We start from the raw sequence: 5,843 nt of genomic DNA, 5'->3' as shown, positions 1-5,843 counted from the left end.
GTAACAGAGTTAAAAATGTAGTGTATTGTTATATATGATTTTCGCCAAAGTAAAACAGCCTTGTTTAATAGTTGTGAATGGGAGCCACCCTTGGCCATATGGTGTACTGCAGATCTGCTGTGTGTAGTCTTGTGTTGCTTCCGATCAGAGTAGCCATATGCTTTTGATCTGGTTGGTTCACTGTACAAAGCACTCCACCCAGTATGGTGGATCAGTTTTCTATTGATGTTTAAGTTGATCACTTCGATGTTTCCCATGTGTTATACTATTTTACATGCACTGTAAGGATTGTACTGCATTTAGCATGTTTGACAAAAAGTTTGTTAATGTTTTCCTTTTGAAGTTTCTCCATACTGTAACTAGCCATAAACTCCGCTAGCCATGTCCATGCTTTTAATGTACTGTCTTATCTAGCATGCATGGGTTGAACTGCGTAGTTAAACATGTATTGGAAATAATATTACTCTGTGTCTTTCATGTGTGTAGTATAGCCTCGATATATGTATGAGGCAACAGTGAATGTTAGGCGAGTTATCCCGAACGTAATTAGCTGTAATTCCATGTGTGTGAACTTCTGTCTGGCGTGCCTTGCTTGCTAGCAAGCGATAGTGTACAATGGAATATTTACATAGTAGTAACGCAATACATGATTTATATGTTGCTTGTGCAGATTCTGTACATGTGGTACACCGAAGCCTGAAAGCAATGTTTTGATTTATTTCCTCAAAGGTATGTGGCTCCGTAATGTAAATAGGTTCTAGTGAAGTGCTGTAACTTTATGCAGTTTAGTTATGCCCATTCTATATGGGAAGTTAAATGTCATGATTCAGATAATATTTTCTAGCATTTTCTATTACTGAAAGAGTAATTACAGAGTAGCCGTATGCTTTTGATCTGATGCTGTACATGTGGTACACCGAAGCCTGAAGGCAATTTTTTGATTTATTTTCTCAAAGGAAAATAAAAGAAAGAAAAATGCAACATTTCGCCTCCTGATGCTTGACCTCCGTTACACATGGCAGCACTGTGGCTGCAGCCTGGCCTTGAAGCTCCACTCAGGCCCTTTGATGTGATTGATGGGACTCCCTCTGAGCGATGTGTGTGTGTGTGTGTGTGTGTGGGGGGGGGGGGGGGGGTGGTCAGACCAGCCCTCAGGGCCGAGGGTTGTGCTTTTGTGCATCTCATTCTTTGATGTGAGCATACAGTGTATTGGCGGAACACTTCAAGGAGGTCCTGGCTACTGACAAGCCCAGACAATCCATCTCTCAGCCTCCACCACAGTCCCTATGTACATACACTATAGCCTCAACTCTGCACAGTCCCTATGTACATACACTATAGCCTCAACTCTGCACAGTCCCTATGTACATACACTATAGCCTCAACTCTGCACAGTCCCTATGTACATACACTATAGCCTCAACTCTGCACAGTCCCTATGTACATACACTATAGCCTCAACTCTGCACACAGAGCCGTCTCTCAGCCTCTCTCTCTCTCTCTGTCTCTGTCTCTCTCTCCCCCTCTTTGTCTCTCTCTCTCTTTAGTAAGTACTCTCCTCTAGTGGCCTAGTGTGGTATTGTCGTGTCCATCACAGTAAGCATCTTCCTGCTTCCCTGCTCTGCCATTGTGCTGCAGTTTACATGTACAGTCACTTAAGGCGCATTCGGACACAACAGTTCTGGGAACACAGTTCTACTAACTACTGACTGGAGAGGCTGCTCCTAGAACTACACAGTTCTACTAACTGGACAGGCTGCCCCTAGAACTACACAGTTCTACTAACTGGACAGGCTACCCCTAGAACTACACAGTTCTACTAACTACTGACTGGAGAGGCTGCTCCAAAGACTCCAAACTTCACTGGATTAACTGTGTGAAACAAATGTAAAACATTTATTCATAACTAATAGATATTATGACCACATATGAAGATAGATACTATATGACCACCAACCACATACATGCATGCCTCTTTTGCAAACAATTCTCAATTGCTTTGACCTGCTTAAAGAAACTGGGATCCACTTGGTCTTCATGAACACTTTCTTTGCAGAAGTCATCTCACATTTTCATTGGGTTCACACAGTTCTCACACCCTTTTGCAAAACAGTTAACACAGTTGTCATTCAAAGTCCTCAAGCTCTATTGGTTTACCTGTGCTAAACAAAAGGAAAATCTTTTCACAGGTGGTAGAGATTTCTTCTGAATCTCTGATACACCTGAATCTCTGATACACCTGTGTGAAACTCCTTTGCACAATTATTCAATCAGCAATCATTCATTATCCATAAGAGATGCCATGTCTGTTCTGTGTTGCTATTTGCAAGGCTATGGATCTAAGGTAGCCTGACGTAGTCATACTCAATTCTAGTCAGAATATGAGTCTGATACTGCTCCATTGGGACATATTTATGGGGCGTGTTTCAACCGATACAAGGAGGGAATGCCTCTGCACTCAATTGGATAGACCTAACCAATCAGAGCAACGAAATAGCTTACCGTGAGGTGTAGGAAGAAAACACACAAACCATCCTTCGGGATCCTTAACATTGTTTTCTGGTCTTTTGTAAAAGTTAGTGCCGTCAATAACTCCTAGCCTACAACACTCATTAGCGAAATCTAAGAGATAGGTAGTAGGGTAGGCTATTAGGAAAAAACTGATAGCCTCCGTTTTTAAAAATAATTCTGTTGAACAGTGATATGCTACAAACATGTTAAACAGCTGGGAAAGGCTGTCGCAAATCCCTCGAACAGGTGGTCAATCAGAGATTTCAAACGAACGAGGGAACATGTCGCAATGCAACAGCGCTGTTTTCCCTTGATGAAAGTGAAACCACAAGTTTTCCCACATCTCAACTTTGGCCAAAGTTTTCAGAAATAATCGTTTTCAGTGATAAAACCTCATTAAATAATATGCATTTTCCATATGGGGTCTTAAAAGCCATGGATCCTTCAAGCCACAGCGTTTTTGTTTCAAACATAAGCCTAATCTAAGCGTGCTCAGATGACGTGATCGACCAGGCGCTGTTGCTAACCTGTCCATCATCGTAAAGCCCGATTTGATTGGTCCGCCGATCTAGGGCGAGCCAGAGCCATAGAAAAAGAGAGTTGCGACACTCCCATAGACTTCCATAGGAAACAATGGCGGCGCCTTTTTCACGCTACTTCCGCTTTATGCTGAGCTCAACAGTTCCAAACTTTGACATTCACGGCTGTAGCCCCATTCACTTCCATTGCTTTCTGCCTGATATTGTCAGTGGTAAGTAGACGAATGTACAACGTTTTTTTAATTGTCATATGCATTTCCTATACCAACTGCACTAGTAGATACTGGTATTGTTCTTTGAGGATTTTGTGGTGCTTGTTTAACTGATATTTATAGCTTAATTGTTGACCGAAATTTCAAAGCTAAAAGTTAGCCTGCAAACCTTGATTTGGAGAGAGGCTAGCTTAAAGATGAACTGAACTGAAAGAATCAACATTGATAATGTGTTGATTATGACAATTAAAAATAAATGACACTAAAAAAAATAATTAAAAAAATCAATACGTAGCCTTTTTTAAGCAACACCAAAATTGCGTTTGTTAGTATTAGAATGCTGCCAGTTTCAATGACGTCACTGGCATGGTAGGACCTGAGAAGTTCTATAGGCAACAGCTGTAGCATATTATGTATACACGAAAATTTGTCATTTTAATGGCATGGGTTACAAATTTGAGCCTGTGAGGGACAGGCCTGTAGTGTCTTGACTACGACTAGATGGGTTTCAGGCTCCAGCTCAACCTTCAGTAGGATCATTTGGGTGAAAATGACTGTGGGCGCTGCCGGAGCATGGACACTGGAATCTATCTGTTGCAAAGCAGTGGCGAAACGTAGGGAAAATGTTCAAGGAAGCCAAAGTGACGGGAAAAATATGTTTATTTATGTATGTGTTTATTTCGGGGGGTATACATTTTGTGCAATGTACAACATAGATACATTTTGTGCGGCACAACATAGGCTACTGTAGACCTAGCCTACAGGTCATGTAGAAAACTGGACGAGGGGCGCTTGAGACAGCAACACGCACGCTGTCTCTCTGTCTCCCTCCATCCCTCACACACACACATTGCCTACTGTACATCCTCCACACAAGTGCATACTCACTCACCACCACTACATTAGGCCTATGCGAAGGCTACGGTGCATATACAAATAAGCTATATAACACGCATTGTCACGTCAATGTAGGCTAACGCAGTATGTACTACTAGCACTCATAACAGCAACTCACACGGTCTCTCTCTCTCCCTCCCTTGAAACTGTTAAAAACTCCTTACCCCAAGTTGACCCCAGATACACGGAGGATACACGAGTTTGCCGTTTATTTTAGGCTAACGTTAGTGGAGAGTTTGCAGATTTTTACCTTGTGGATGTTGATATTGCACGAGTCTCTTGGATAGCAGCACTGCGAGTTAAACTCCTTCGCATCAACAATCTGCCCTGAGACGGTGAACAACTGGCTTCAGGGTGAGTAGAAAGGGACATTGGATTCTGTTTACAGACCCGCTGTGGTTTAGTTACCAGCTAGTAAAAGCATTATTATCGATCTGTGATATCGTCGGAGTCATGGTTTATACCTAAACTGTAAGACTGTGGCCGTTGCTCCTCCTCAGCCAGGTATTTCAGGCCAGCACTGGTCGCTCTACTGAAGACGTGTATGGCAGGTGACAATGACACTGAGATTGAATAAATATGTGCTGTTGGGGTCAGATCTTTGAAAAGTTGGGTTCTCATTTGTCTGCTGCATTGAAGTTGGTCAACAACAAAAATGGGAAGGATTTTGCAGTCATGAAGGATAAATTGGTATGTACTGTGATAGTATGTACTGTGTCTCTGTGTTAAGGGCCGTTCACACCAGGAACTGTAACGATAAATGCGTCCACACTGACCAACAATAACAAAAGTCTCTCCTTGTGTTGATGAATTTGCTGGCTAAAGTTCAATGGATTCTGATTGCCTGTCAGCTTTTTATTCTCAAAATAACTCTTGACAGATATAGTTGGGAATCACATTTTTAGTGTTGTTATCATTATAGTTCATGTGTGGATGTAAGGTCTGGCTCCCCCAACCGACCTTGCAGAGGTCGGCCGTGTATGGGTATGTAAAACTCTTGCTGGTCTCTTTGGTTTCTGGTAATAACTTGATGTGGCATCTGTGAATGTCTTGTACCAAGTGTACACTGACTGTTACCTGCTCTCTCCATTCTCCACTGTGCCTGTTCTTACCTAGGACCAAGGATGCAGAGGACAAGATGGGTGTGCGGTATGACTGAAATGATCAGAAAAGGTCAGAAGAGGCCCTTACACAAAGGTTTTTCTTGATCCAGCATCAGCATCTCCAACACCTCCTGTAGCACTCCAGACTCCAGCCAAATGTGCTACCTCTTCCTTACATTAGCCCTCTTGTAGGTGTGCATAGTGTATGTAGAGCATCCTTTCCACATTGTGTCTTCGGTTGTTCACACACAATTATTGTTCAGACTTGGGAATCTAAAATGTTTTTCAGAATGTCTTTGAAAATCTAAATGAGTGTCTGCCCTCCTTTTTATGTTGCAGTCTCACCATCTCCCTCACAGCCTTTTTTGTGTTTTGTTCCTGTTCTTGTTGTTGAAACACACTTATTCCACACATTGCAAATTTAAAAAAAACAAATCTAGTGAAAACCTAAAATGTATCAGTCATCCTTTTTATGCTGTTATAAGTGCTTTATTGAAACCGTTGATTGCTTTATTGAAACTGAGTTACAAGTGTGTTATCGAAACAGTGGCTGTCCTGAACAAACTGTTAAACAAACTTAC

Source organism: Alosa sapidissima, chromosome 16 (genome assembly GCF_018492685.1).
Source record: "Alosa sapidissima isolate fAloSap1 chromosome 16, fAloSap1.pri, whole genome shotgun sequence".
Taxonomy (NCBI): Eukaryota; Metazoa; Chordata; class Actinopteri; order Clupeiformes; family Clupeidae; genus Alosa; species Alosa sapidissima.
Note: the sequence above shows the minus strand (reverse complement) of the source record.